The sequence below is a fragment of the Glycine soja genome, chromosome 2 (genome assembly GCF_004193775.1).
Source record: "Glycine soja cultivar W05 chromosome 2, ASM419377v2, whole genome shotgun sequence".
Classification (NCBI taxonomy): domain Eukaryota; kingdom Viridiplantae; phylum Streptophyta; class Magnoliopsida; order Fabales; family Fabaceae; genus Glycine; species Glycine soja.
In genome coordinates, this window is record NC_041003.1 from 14,966,610 (window position 1) to 14,982,688 (window position 16,079).

Genomic DNA, 16,079 nt, shown 5'->3' on the forward strand with positions numbered 1-16,079 from the left:
AGTAAATCGAGTAATAACATGGACATTAAGAGGAATCTCAGGATGTTCATCCTCCTTAACAGAAGTAGTTTTCACCAAGTAAACCAAAAATGAAATCTTACTCACTTTGTATTTAGAATGATTCTCAACAACCTTAATGTTCTGAATGACATATGCAGAACCACAATGCAACTATGACTCAAATTCAGCAAACAGTTATTGCCAAAGAGTGGTACCAATCTTTGCACCTTGTAAGAGTCAACAATGAAAGTGATCAATGCAAGAAAGCAGGAAAAATGAGTGTAGTCCATTACAGTATGAAATCTCAACAAACACACCGTTTGGTCCATGAACACCATTTTTATTGCTTGTCTACCATTGTGTTTGTTAACGTGTCACATATCAGTGATTCATACTGCTATCTTCCAAGTCCATTTCTTGGTATGCAATTCAGAGATCATGTTTTCCTTGCAAGACATTGCTACAAACATTGCTATAAATTAATTCCTCACATAACATGTGTTCAATCCAGATATAAGGTCTCCCCTTATGTTTGCTAACAAACAAAACTCCATACACAATAAGAACAATTTGGTTTATATACTGTGGGGTATCAAAGAAAACAATATAGCAAATGTTATCGTACACTTAGTGAGGCAGCACTACATCCTAAAACTATCAATTAGACGGATTGAAAAAAAATTAAAAAAAAAATATTTTCTGCCAAGGGTTCATGAAGTAAGAGAATCAGACCACTTTACCTTACATTGTGTAAATACCCTGTCCGAAGCAGATAATGGGGAATGAGTAGATCGGGCAGCTCTTACAACAAATTGCGAATGGGAACGAAAATACACTCAAGCCCGAGACAAAACCCATAGATCGAGTGATTTGAGCAAACATTGCAGAAAAAGAACACTGCCTCAGTATGTGTTGCAAAGAGAGAAGAAAAAAATAAAATAGAGGAAAGGATCGAGAAGCTCATGGATTTTTGACCTAAAAATCGCGTGTTTATGAACTGGTACTCATGGAGTTAAACCGTAAAGTGAAGAAACAAAGAAAACAAACCTGTACTCATGGAGTTTTGAGATAAAAATCGTAACATTTGTGTGGTTATGAATCGATACTCATGGAGTTTTCAGCTCAGGGTAGACAGTGAGTTCTTCCACCTTCTCTCACTTCATACTGTCTTCTTTCTCCTTCTCTCACTCCAGGCGGTATTCTTTCTCATTCTCTCTCTGAACTCTGCCCACAACACATTGGAAGAGAAAAGAAAAAATAAAACATAGCGTGATCGAGACGTTTTTGGGCTGGAAAATAGATGCATAAGATATTGACACCTTAGCAAAGTAGGGACATTGGTGTAATTTCAATACATTGTCAGGGCCTTGTTTGTATAATAATAGATGATTATATTACAAAATCTCAACTAAACGCAAAATGGTATCAGCATTTCATTCTTGGGGGCATCTTTGGACTTGACTATTTTTTTTCATAAAATAATAATTATATATTTTTGAAAAGTTGCTATCCAAAATCTTCCATTCCAGATTAAATCCTTAATTAGTTCGAGTTGTTACTTAATTAATTTGACTGTTGTTTGTGGCCAAAAAGGCATTTTGCCAGTTTACTATTTGCCGTATGAGTGCAAAAATGTCTTAACAACTAACTGCATCTTTGCATCTTTATATTAAAGTTTGCAAACATAATTTTGAATTAAAAATTATATTGGTAACTTAAGTTTAGATAAAAAGAAAAGTTTACTATAATATGATTATGTTTGGATATTTTTACTTGATGTTGCTATTGGATAAATACTACTAACTAGAAAATAGGTTTTCAAACGAAACCCCAAGTCGTTTATAGATGAAACTCAGTTTGAACTAAAATATTGACAAAAAAATAACTTTTCAGGACAACTAAACATAAAACATAATATATTTGAGGGTCGAAAAGTATGTTTAAACCAATCAAATGGGGATCCAAAGATTCCAAACATACTCTAATAAGTTATCAAATTTCGTTTAAAGTTGCAATTGTGGTCTGAATTTTGTAACATATTGCTCACTTTTAACTATTAAGATTTAAAGATATTTTTTATTATTTAAAATATAATATTTCAAATTTTTTTATAATCTTTATATTTAGCAAAAAAATTAAAGTAATTTGAAACTTTTATTCAAATATATAAATTTAATCAAAATGAAACCCTGTTGTTTAAAAGAGCTTATAAGTAATTTATTTGAGTTTATGAAAAATACTAAAAATTCACATAAGTTTTTACTAGTTTATTTTACAATTTTTTGGTGTAATTTACTAAAACATTTTTTAAAATTTATTCTAATATATTTTATAGTCAGATTTATAGTATGAATTCTTATGAAATAAATTTATTAAATTATATACACAAATACATCCTTACGAGTTAAATCCAATTTAATTTCTTTTTTATTTTATTCACTATTAACCCGGGCTTCTTTTGTTTTTGTCACTAACCTATGCCTTCGTCTAGCTGCCGTTTTCTTTTCTATTTGTCGGGCTTAGCTGCTTAGGTCCCGGATGTATTTCTAGAAATTTTTTTTTTATAGTTGGCATGTAACCTCAATTTGGGCAAACAATGTTCTTATGGTATGCTTCAAGCTACCTAACGGGCAAATGGCCCATATTTTGACCTTCACATACAAGGACACTCGAGCAATGTTTAGAAATTTAATAGTGAATAAAATAAAAAGAAATAGGACATGATGAAAAGAAGTAAAATGGATTTGAGTGAAATATAGTTTTTTTATATATATAGAATGTTTGAGTGAAGCATAGTTGCAATGTCCTTATTTGAACAATTTTATAGATAGAAAAAAGAGTAATAAATTAATGATAACTCATACTCCTACAAAGAAAAGGACAAAAAGGTCACTAAATGAAATGTAATAAAATGCATTTTAAAGTTTCACTTTATTCATTTTCATCCTATTTTAAACGATATTAAAATTAAATATTTATATCATAATATTACATTTTATTACATCCCATTAGTTCGAACAATGTTCAATAGATATTCACATAGTAAATCAATATCTAAATCATCCTTAAAAGAGATGTCCACATCTAATACCTAACAATGTCTCAAACATGATTGATTCTAAAGATATTAAATTAAGTTTCATTGAAACAATTTATGAGTAAGATCTTTTTGAACTCCTAAAATATAGGTTGAATAAAATTAGGTCAATTTAGTCCTACCTGACAAGTCAAGTTGGACTCCTAAAATATAGACACAAAAAAATTGGGTCTATATATAACTTTACCATATTAATTATTTTAATTTTACTTTTTTCTAAATTTATATATATATATATATATATATATATATATTATTTTTACAACAAATTATATATATTTCTTAAGACATTGTAATTAAATATGTTTAATTTCCTTTATTTTCAATTAAGTTTAATTTGGTCTGACGGTTCAATATAGAATTAGATTAGGCCAACAAAATTAAGGTGCAAAAAGAATTTTGGGTTCGTTTAACTTGATCCACTTTCACACTTTGGTTTGTTAGACTCGACCCAGGCCCAGCCAAGCATCTCAATTTGTCAACTCTAATGTTTAATATTAAGCATTTAAATCCTGCACCTCCTATTTTAAATCTTGCACCTCTCAAAGAAAGTTTAATGAACAAAAACGTTCCCGTGTCTTTCTTCTATCTTCTTTTTCTAGTAACACGTGTTGACCATCCACCCCCCGCCGGTCGTCCCGCCTTGCGCTACCCTCCACCACATCACAAATCTGAAGCTTCTCGCATAAGCTATTATGAAATAGGAAAAATAATATTTTAAAATAATTATTCCAAGGATGTCGGAACAACTATTTTAAAATAGAAAAAGTTCTTTTTGAAAAAACTATTTCGGGATGAGATTTTTTTTATTCTAAAATAATTATTTCAGAATACATTTACATTTTCAGAATAATTATTCCAATTTTTTTTTTAATTTCATTAATAGTTGTTACAAAAGTATATATATGTTTTCCTAAAAGTGTATTAAGTTCAATTAGTCAATTTTTAGTAAGGTCCCGAATGTTGAACCAATCCTCCCCAAGAACCTATCATTGCAGAGTTCAATAGGTAACCTAGGGATTCTGATCCACAAACCACTTTATTGACCTTCTCAGCATTTATAAGGAAGAAGGGACGCCACCTCTGAACAATGATATAATGGTCCGCTACAATCCATGCATGGACCTTCATAGATAGCATGCTTGTAGTCCTCCTCCGTAGAAACTGCACAAGGTAACATGTCTATGATTTTGATAGACCCATTCGAGTCCTGTGTCTTAAAGTGAACCCAAGTACCCAAGACTTTCACCACAATGTCTTAAGCCATGGTTGGGACCATGCTTGCCACTCTTCATCAGAGAGACCTACTATTATCATCCTTAGCCTCCTTACCCAGCTCGTCTGACACAACCCCATCCTTCTCTATGGAACCCTCATGGTTAAGTAGCTTATCCTTATAAGGTGTCTGAGGTGCCATCTTCTAGCTCATTCATTTTAACTTTTTTCGTGCTTCTCACAAAAGGATCCTTTTTCCTGGCTTGACGGCGACGCCATTTCCTCCTCAGACTCGCCGCTAGCGCTCATATTCTACAGCAAATGTTTGGTTATTGTCCACTAAATAAATGCAACATTAAATACGAAAAAATTACCTTAACTGAAGGAAATTGATATCCACCGTCCTGGTCATCAGACTATCATACGTCGTGCTTTCTACCAATCATTTTTTTTTGTGTTCAAACATGTCATTCACACCTCATAGGAGTTTCGTTCTCACACATTGCTCATATGAGATGCTCTACTTATATAAATACGAAGTACATTGAAACTAATTTTCCCAACTGTCTCATTTAACTTGTTACTAAACATTAAAACACAAATAAAATGTATTAACTCTAAAACTTGATCTCCCTCAAGTTGGATGGAGAGTGTTTATATTAGCATTCCCAACTTACATATATACTAAGCTTGAAAATTTTGACCGAGGCAACATTTTTGTGAAGAAATCTGTCAGCTACTTAATTAAATGACAATATCAATATTGTATTGTGTTTGGATCTCTCATTTGAAGTGGTATTAGTTGGTAGTAATTATATAGTAGATTTGTTGTAAAACAATATTAACGGAACTGAAACTTAAAAAGGTTGAAGAAGTTGCTATAATCATAGTAGTAGTTCACTTGTTATGTTAAACATGCAAGTGATTTGTGATCGACCTCTGCGGAAGATCGAGCCACAACTGGCCTATTTGATTTCTATGATATAAGTTGTCTTGGTGATATGAATTGTTGGAAAAGTTTAATCGCCCACGAAAGTTTACATTCATCTTTGAAAGGAGATGGAAAATTTTGAAAGGTATTGAAAATACGAGAGGCATTTGATTGACATTTATACATTTTATTAATATATAAGTCACATATATCCATTTTATTACTATATAAAAGGGGCCCTGTAAAATGTTGAAGTATCGATCCGCATTAAAGTCCAAGAGAGAAGAACAAGTGTGCTTGTGGTTAATTGTGGTGAGAGAGGGACTCTCTTGTGAAAAAGAATTTATCATTTCTTATATAACTCTTAGGTATTCCAATTTGTATTGTGATAGACAACTTATGATAAGTTGTCATACTTGTAATCATGTTCAAGATAATAAATGTTTTTGTTGTAATATTTATGTGTGAACGTAAATAATAAGTGTCAAAGAGTATAAACTTTTGTATAATCTATTATTTTTTATGTAACATGTTTATATTTCTTCTCATTTTTAATTAATTTTTGTTGTGTGTGACTTTCCTAAAATAAAAAAATAATAATGTATCAAAACAGTTATTAGATTAGATTAAGAAGTAAGAACCATTACTTTAATATCAAAAAATCACTTATAAATTAATTAAAAGATCGAAAATAATAGTATTTTTTTAATTTTAAAATAGTAAAAATAAAAAATAAACAAATTAATTTCAAAAGCTTGAAAGCCACCGTCCACTATACTATGGGCTATCATCATCATCACTACGAATGCTACTTCAGTGTGAAAGCACTATATGTGGCGTTAGATGGATCAAAACAATAAACCTTTTCAGTTGTGGCTGTTAACTGAGTAGTACAGTTATGGCTCTCAACTTGAACCAGATTTCCTGTTTTAGAAATTAGTCAGCAAGCTAATTAAGATGATAATATTTGAGCATTCACATATTACAAAGTACAAACATTTTATTAATATTTTTATATCTTTTTCTATCATATTAAATTATCAATTAAATTAATAAATAACTCATCTTTCATCTCTTTTTCTCTCTCTTGAGATGTAAATACCTGAGAAGTATAAAAAAAATATTTTTCAACTAAATTAATATAAATCGAACTTAGATCTCTTCAGTACAAATATAAACCATTAATTACAGTACAAGAGCATGACTAATTTGGGTTTACACCAAGATATAATCGATAATCTTTTCCTCTAAATTTGAATTTAAGACATTTTTTTCAAATCTTTATTGACTTTAAATTTATAAGAAAATAAGTTATGTATATGTAAAACAACTTTATATGATCCTTTAATCAACCATTATCATATATGATGAATTTATTAATTTTGATAATAAATTTTTCAAAATTATACCAAAAAGAATTTATGAATATTTGTTGGTTATTTTTCCCTCAAACATGCTTAAGAGAGTTTTAATGAGATTCGGTGTATTAATACTTATATAATCACATCTTAATTGATTGACCGTACTAATAATGCATAGACATTAAACTTTAAATTTAATTTATTTTTACAAAAATAAAAAAAAGACATATTGATCCTAATTGTGGAACTAGAAATTATTATGAGATACGGAAAATATATTAAAGGGGAAAATGTCTCATTATGATAATTAGGTGGGGTCAATAAATCAGCATGGTTAGAGATGGCAGAATTACAGCTGATGCCCTCTTTAGAAGATCCAAATAAGACGTTTCTAATTGTGTATGGGATTGGACGGTTGGACCATTTTTCAACTCAAATCATTTGTGGTGCGTGGATTTGTACTGATATCGATCACATCCCTTTCGATTTTTTCCAGTCACAGGTGGTGGTGGTGGTGGGTTATAGTTTAGTACAATGTGACAAGTGACAATAAACTAGGAACGTAACTGAAATTGGTTCAGAACGAAAGGCCTCAAGAATTAGTAAAGAATTTGAAGAAAGCGTGATGGTGTGTTCTAAAGCGTATCATACCTTTCAATAGTGTCTCTTGTTTCTTTACAACCACAAAAAAGAAATAGAAAATTATATATTTAAAGCAACAAAGGGAATGACGAGATATGGATGGAACAATGCAGGTTATAAAGTTGTATATATGTACGCACACATATCTGTGATACGTATCAAGAAATTGTCGTGAAAGCACGCATATGAAGTAGCTATTTGCTAGGTGAGATTACCTTTTTCATGATTTTCCTATCTTATTAATATATATAGTTCTCTTTGTTAGATCCTGATGCATTTTTTAAACCCTTATTTGATGCTACTGGTGTAGAAAATAAAACTGATCTAGAGTGTGTCATTATCAATTCACATTATGATCTCCACTACCCTTTGCAGTCAGTTGTAGAAAAATTAGGACCTTGGCATACACATGCGCGCCAACAACTTGTTTATATACAATATGTAGTATTCTAATTAAATTTTAAATGGTTAGAAAATGTTCATATATATATATATATATATATATATATATATATATATATATATATATATATATATATATATATATATATATATATATTAATCGTGAAATTGTATATATATTTTTTGAAAGAAAAATATTTTCAAGATAGTAAAGTAATTTTCACTGAATGATTCTATTAACAAATAAATGTTTAAAATTGAGATATATAATTTATTTTTTATTATGATTTTTTTTGTTAAATAAAAAAGTTCATAATTTTTAACTTAAAAGATAATTGTTTAATATTTAATGCAAATTATGATAATAATTTCAATAAACATATCCATTTTAATTATAATAGGGTTGTAATTCATAAGATAATAGAATAACTTTTGATAAAAAGTGTTTTCAATTCAATAATTCGCTTGTAAGTAATTTTGATAATAATAAAAAATATAGATTAAAAAAGGCGAAGGGTTTAGAAATGTATAATATAATAAATAGTAAAAGTTGGGAATTGAATATATATATATATATATATATATATATATATATATATATATATATATAATGACTATCTAAATCTTGGTCAATTTTATTGGTAAGCAAGTTAATATTTTGAAGAATTAAGTGATTATATATTAATCTTTTAAAATTGGTAATCAATCATTTTATTTTTATATTTACAATATTAACAATTAAATTACATGATTTTGACAAGTGTGTAACAATATTCATACATATATTAGTCTAATATCAGTAATTGTTAAAAATAATTTACTTTCCGATGCTTTTCAATTTCACATGTAAATGAAGTTATTGAAAAGAACATTCTTAATGAAAATAAGTTCTTTTAATTACATAATCAAATTTTTCAAATTTTTTTCATATTCTATTTATTCTTTAAGGGTTTCCTTCATTGTCTTCAAGTAATTACATCAAAATTTCATTTTCATAACTTTATCAAATTTTATAGTGACAACATGTGACTAGGGTTTAAAATTTTATTTATGATAAAGAAGTATCACTTTAACGTGAAAACAATACAATTGTAATTAAGACAGTATGAGATTGAAAGCTGAGTAGTAAAAATTAGTATAAAAAAAAGAAGATATATTGTAGAAAAAATAGAGAAATATTAAACAGTGAAACGGAAACATGTTGAAAAGAGTGTTTTTAAATTCTAGAAACAAAGAATTTGCGTGACGAATAACTAGTTGAACCAATTTAATTAGTTATGATAATAGATCTTATTTTATTAATTAAATTATAATTGTACTTGGCTTATCTTAAATACTATCTTTTATATTTATTTTTAAACAATTCATTTACATCAAGATTGTAATATATGATTTCTAAAAAAAAAAAGATTGTAATATGATTGACTCTGCATTATATTCTCGAAGTAAATTTACCAAACAGTTTGATTTTCTTTTTTATCTCTAAAGTCTAAACTTGTTTTCGAATTAATACTTACCAAATATGTTTTATTCTTTTTTTTTTCTTAAATAGGGGTCTTCTTTCTTATTATTTAGTGGGTTTCATTATCAAACTAATGTGAGCCACATAAAAGATTTAAACCAGTGAGAGAGAATACTAATGAAAAAGAGTATTAAATGTGTGTCACTAATTATTCTTTTAGCTAGAATAGTTTTAAAAAATAAAAGATCGAAACATAATCAAACAGGCCTATACTATAAGTTTCGAAGACTAATAAATCAAGTTTGAAGTAATAGATATAAAAAGACCTCGACCTATAGATCTGTGAGACTATCTACTTCTAATTGTGATGACTTCTGTGTGTCTTCTGCAAAGGGCGAGAACTATGATCACCCGAGACATTTTGGTTTTCTTTTCTTTGTTTTCAATGAGATCTTGGACACATGCAATGCACGGGTAATTTTTTTTAGTTATTATATAAAAATTAATTTGTAATAATATAAGAGTCTAATATTTTTATACTGATAGTATAAAGTCATTTAATTATAAATTATTTAAGATAATTATTTTAAAATTAATAAATTTATTATAAATAATAGATTTTGATTAGAAAATTGTATAACACTCTTTACATTATTAATATATAATTCTTTTTCTCATAATATAAATGACAAAATAAGTATAGATATAAAAAAAATCATGTGTTTAGAAAGACTCTCTTTCATGTTTTTTTTTTTTTTACAAACTTTGATATTTTTTGTGTCATTTGATCTTTATTAATATATTTCTTTTACCTATAAAAAGTTGTAAAAAAAATTGATACAATTTCTTTATATTTTATACATATGATAAAGAACTTGAACCTAATATACGTACTGCTTGAATATATCATGGATGCATTCGTTGACGGTTGACATATTACATGTATCAGTCCATCAAAAACTTACAACACATTCACATATTAATTGCATGTATTAGTCTATCATTTTCTTATATATAATACACTAATTTAATTAACTGATAAATATATATTTCAGATAACAAACAGATTCATTACACATGATATGATATATATAGAGTTTATTAGTAATTTATGGATGGGTGGAAGCTGTTAGAGTGATATTGGCAGAGGCAGAACATCATCTGAAGATTGAAGGGAAATGAATCCAATTAAGTCACTGGGGGAACTCCGGTAGAAGTTGCACCACGAAGAGTGGAAGCTGGGCCACTCAGCTGAGCCGGAATGAAATCACCGACCATATCTATTTTCAATTATTCATATTCATGCATACCGTGCTTACAAAGCAGGACCATCTAGTACGGACCACACATCAAAGGTCTTGTTGATATTTAACACTCACCGTTCTCCTTGTAATATGCATGTTTAATCTCATGTTAGAGTTTTTACTATACTAGATATGATTTTTGGTAAAATTTTACAGGTTTGGTTCAATGACGAGGAATTGATTTTGATTTTAAATTTGATTATAAATTTAAGCAACTTTAAACAGTTTTTTCTTGGATCAATGGTTTTATATTAAATTATTTCTTATTTCTATATAATAAAACAATGTATACGGGAAAATACCTCAATAGCTTGCTTTATTTAATGACAGCTGTCTAAGATGAAGTTAGGCCAGTCATCTTATTACATAAACTTGCTAATTGCTCTCCCTTTTTCATAAGTACACCCCAATTTTTCTTTTTAAATCTTAAATATCCATTATATCCTTTCTTTCATCTCTGTTACACATTTTCTCTTTAACGCGTAGACAGGAGTATTACATGTGCGTAGTATCATACTAGTTTATAATTAATAAAAACATATTCAAATACATAAATTACATAACTTCAAAATTAATTTTACTAATACTCATCGAAGCATACATATAAAAAATCACATAATTTTCTAGAGGTCGAAGAACGATATTTATGAGCAAGTCATACAGCTCATTCATAATTTAATTATTTTTTGTGAAATTTTTTCTTAAACTATATATTTTAAAATTTATCAATTTAACACTTAATAAAATATTTTAATACTACATATCTTAATAAACTTAATAAAGCATTTAATGAGATGAACTTGAATATTAATTCACCAATAGCTTAGTAATTTATTTACTCTCCTACACACAACATTTCCTAAAGTCTCATGCTTATCGTGTTTAAAAATTTAATTAGGAAGTATCCAATCATGTTTCCCCAAGACGATAATTAAGGGAAAATTTATATTACCCATATCAAGAGCTTTATCTGTCTTATTGGAAATGAGTCCCATGTCCGTGACCTTGACACAGTGCTGTACATGTAACACATAATTTTGTTTTCCTTAATTCTGCAGTAAAGTTTGGACTATATGGCATGCGCTCAGATTATTCAAAACTAATTAATAATCTTCGTCTGGTCCCATTTTTTATGCGATCATGCAAGCTCTCAGTTATCCTTCTCCGCTTCATAATATCACAAAACTTGAAGCAGGTTTATTAAAAAATTCTATAGGTTGTCACATTAGTCACGGGAAGATGTTCTTGGTCAGCCTTTTCGACAAACTTATATAATTTAAGCGTATGATCTTGAAGAAGTAATTATATATGCAAACACGTACACTATTAATAGTCGAATAAAAAAAGGAATATATATGTTGAATTATCAGACTTTTTCTTTTCTTTTCTAAAGCATCCTTCTATCCGGTAGATATTTTAATTACTGAATTAAAATATGCTGATCTAACTACAATTTGGTTCATTTTATATTATGTTTTAGAATTTCATTGAAAGTTTCACCCTTTTTTTTGTAGATTTGATGAGTCCAAATACTATTCTACACTCATTCTATCTCCTCTTCATTTATTCTTAAGTCATGTTTAAATAAACTTCTCTCCCTAAATATTATTTATAGAAGAATAAAATAAAATAAAATAAGTTTTTTTATAAGTTAAAATAAACTTATCTATAAGTTAAAATCAACTCTTTGAAGAAGCTAAAATCATTTAACTTCTAAAAAAACTTATTTCATTTAATTTAACTTACACACACACACACACACACATATATATATATATATATATATATATATATATATATATATATATATATATTAATTAGTGGTTTTAGTTCATATAATAAAATTTAGGAACTAAAATCCCTTAATTAAACTTAATTTTAGCTTATGATATAAACTTATTTACCTTAGTTTACTGTAATCTTCACTCCTTAAAAGGGACCAAATCTCATAAATATTAATGGTATACATACACAGACAAAAAAAACTTAATCCACCTTTATTTTCATGTCATTGAACAACATAATCTCACTTGAGTCGGTAAGTAAATAAATAGAATTCAATTTACATTTTATGTGAGTTTTTTCATCTCCCTTTACACACTCATGTATTCGCCCATATTTGGAATAGTTTCATGAAAGAAATAACATTATTTTTCTTACTTGTGCTAGCCAGTGAATTGAGAAATGATATCAACAAATCCACTACAATTCAGATGTGAGACTAACAAGGATCCGAGGATCCAATTTTAACATTTTATAAAATTTAGTAGCTAAATTCCTTTAATTAATTAAGCCAATTATATATATATATATATATATATATATATATATATATATATATATATATATATATATATATATATATAATCCTTGAATCATAATTTAAAAATTTGTAACTAAAATTAAAATACAATTAGAAATACATCTTATAAGATCATTATTTGTTGTCTTTCATCATCATCACCATTATTAATTCTACCATTATTAATATTATTGTTGTTATCACTATTATCATTGATATCATTATTATTATTTTTATAATTATCATCGTTGTTGTTATTATTACTACATATGTGATGGGATGATGTACAATAATGATAACAATAATAATTATAGTCATGATATTAATAATATGATGATGATGATAATGATAATAATAATATGATAAACATCATTGGTTATAATAAGTTTTTTTTTATTTAAAACAATGTGGGAGAGATTAACAACAAAAAATCATATTTATGAATACATTAAAACAAATTATAAAGAAAAGCAAAAGGAAAAACAAGTAAAATAAGATACATTAATGCATGATAAATGCTAACTAATATTTTAAGGACATTAGTTAAAGAATCAAAGTAAAAATATTTTTATTAAAAAAATTAGATTGTTCATAATTTTTTTATATTCTTTATAATTTATGTAATAAATATATATTTTTAATTTTTCAACCAATATTATAAGAATGTCGGTGGGCAAGACTACTCTTAATGTATTGATGATAGTATGTGGTTTCTATGACATTATCTAGCTTTTTTTGTGTGTCGTTGACCAATCTTATCTGAGTGGTGTAGAACAGTAGAAGTAGGGTTGCCATTATCTTTAATTTATGTATTTGTTTTTATATTTATCGTGTGAGTGCTGATAAATGTGACCATTATTCCAACGTCGACACTGATAATGTCTAGTCAAACATGCAAGCGTACGTCTCAAATGGCTCCTCGAAATCACCGCGAGAAGTACTATTTATTTTGGCAGCCATGGATGCGCCGCGCGCGTTTTCAGCTGCCATCACGAATCTGGTCACTTCTATACTACCCATTACCCAATCTCTGAAGCTTTCCTACCAGACAAACTAACTGTCCATTTCTTAGTTGTTTTGTTGTATTTTTCGAATGAATATACGTACGTACCCAAGAAAAAAACATGCAAGCGTGTGATATATATTCTGTAGTTTGGTCAAAATTCAAAAACAAATACTACTCTAGCTTGTTTTGCAGCGTATAGTAGTGACTTTCCGTGAATGATTTGTTAGTAGTCAAATTTGACCTTTCCGATTACAAAGAATGGGTGGATTAAGGATCTTGATTGAGCTTATCGATCAGTTTACGGAAATGGTGGTGAAATCGATCGGATTTTGATAAAAACATTTAAACTGCTTAATTACATATAGTTTTGAAAATTTTGCCTGTCATAATCAACATTTTGATTTAAGATTTTTTTTCCCGCTTTTGATTTAGATAAATTACTGGAAGGGAAATAAAATAAAAAGAGAGAAAGGAAATGAATTTGTGAAAAAAGGAGACAGCATTTTATGTGATAACGGCCATTTTCCTTTCTTTATATTTTTTAGGATTTTTTTTGAGAAATTTATATGTTTAAATACAGAAATAAAATCATTAATTAATTTTAGATTCATACACTATCTTATTCTTTAGTTTTTTTTCCACATCCAATTGATTCAAACTTATATTTTAGAGTCTGTAAAGAATTTTTATGTCACAATTCAATCATAAATTATTACGCTTATTAATTTTTTGTTTTTTTAAAACACAATAATTTTATTAATTTTTATAATAACTATTTAAAAGTAATATTAGTTATATTTTTATTAGCGGATAATATAAAAAATTTTACATTAGCAGTTAGTAGATTTTAAATTCATTTAGAATAAATATTGTTTGAAATGATTACATTAATTTTAATAATTATAATATTTGTTTCAACTAATAAATTTTTTGTTTTAAAATATAATTATCTTAATAATAGACTTAATTGTAAAATTCGTCCCCCTATTTTGCTTATTTCACATAATGAGTCTCCCTATTTTTTAATTTATTATCTAAATCCATCTATATTTTAAAATTTATTATCTTAGTCCTCAAAGCTGATTAATCATTCAATATTAAATTTTAAACATTGACTAAACTAGAAAGTTGACCAATATTTTCTTAAAAAATAAAAACTTAAAAAAATGGTTGGAGAATGACTAAAATCATGATCCTTAAAGTGAATGATATACTCTTTTATAATGGTCAAAATCAATGTTTAAAATTTAACCGTTAACGATTAAAATTAACTTTGGAGACTAAGATAGTAAATTTTGAAATATAAAAAGACTCAGTGAATTAAAAAATAGGATGATCAATTTGATGAAATAGATAAAATAAAAGAATAAATTTTACAACTAAGCCTAAATAGTATTACAGTAAATCTAAATTTCCAATCAACCACATGTTTTTTTTTGTATATACTATTAATTTACATTTTTTTACACCATTAATTCACCTTTTTACTAGTCACCAAAAATAGTTTACATTTTTATCTACGCAGGATTGTATATATTAAAGCTGTTTTAGATAGTTCAATATAATTTTATGTTTCTATATATGTTTGACTTTTGATATTAATTCCTAGGATAAATCCTGTTGGGAAAAAAGTCAAACAATCATTTGACTTAAAAAGAAATTAAAAAGTTCAATATGAATTGTGTTCATTCGTGTGCCTTAGGTATCACGTCAAGTTTTTATAAAGTCTACACTTGATCTGATGTTTGAGTAAAATAAAAAACACTTCATCTTAAATTATAAGTCATCAGTTTGGTCTAGATATATTTGTTGTAGGTTTCCTTATTAGACCTAATCACATTTGCTTAAAAGTTTGTTCAAAAAGTTGGTTTCTTAATAAGGTTTTTAAATAATATAATGAGTATTTCATTATACACAAGCTAAAAAGGTCTATTAACATAAAGTTTTTTTTAAACACATGCACCACCTATTTTTCTTTTCCTTTTTTTAATTAATACTCCTAATGTTACACTTATTCCCATGACATTCAAATGGTACTAGCTTTTTTCCCCCCATTTTGGCTTGCCTTTCAGAATTTAAATTCAGGGACGTACTCTGTAAAATTTTGGTTTCCAAAATTAATTTTTTAAAAATATATATCTTGAATGATCTTTCATTTTGGAGTCTAAGATGGGGAAAGTAACGTACAATATATGGGAAAGTACTATTTTTTAAAATCTCGAAGTCACAATAGTCCTTTATATCGCTGAATTTGTTTGAATTTAAAGATGAGTGTGAGTTTAAAAATTTGGCTTAATAAACTCCTTGTGCATACACACATACAAATGCACAGCACGTCTACTCTGAATCAGGAAACT

The 16,079-nt window shown here is 27.5% G+C and overlaps 2 long non-coding RNA genes across 2 annotated transcripts; one reads left to right on the top strand and one right to left on the bottom strand.

Moving 5' to 3' along the window:
* Positions 1 to 4,021: 4,021 nt before the first annotated feature.
* Positions 4,022 to 5,026, bottom strand: LOC114371171. The gene is made up of 2 exons (XR_003658026.1): positions 4,687 to 5,026; positions 4,022 to 4,624 (listed from the first exon to the last, which is right to left on the bottom strand). It is a non-coding gene; the product is annotated as an uncharacterized LOC114371171 (long non-coding RNA).
* Positions 5,027 to 7,269: 2,243 nt separating this feature from the next.
* Positions 7,270 to 10,567, top strand: LOC114371176. Its single transcript, XR_003658027.1, has 2 exons — positions 7,270 to 7,451; positions 10,166 to 10,567. It is a non-coding gene; the product is annotated as an uncharacterized LOC114371176 (long non-coding RNA).
* The last annotated feature ends 5,512 nt before the right edge of the window (positions 10,568 to 16,079 follow it).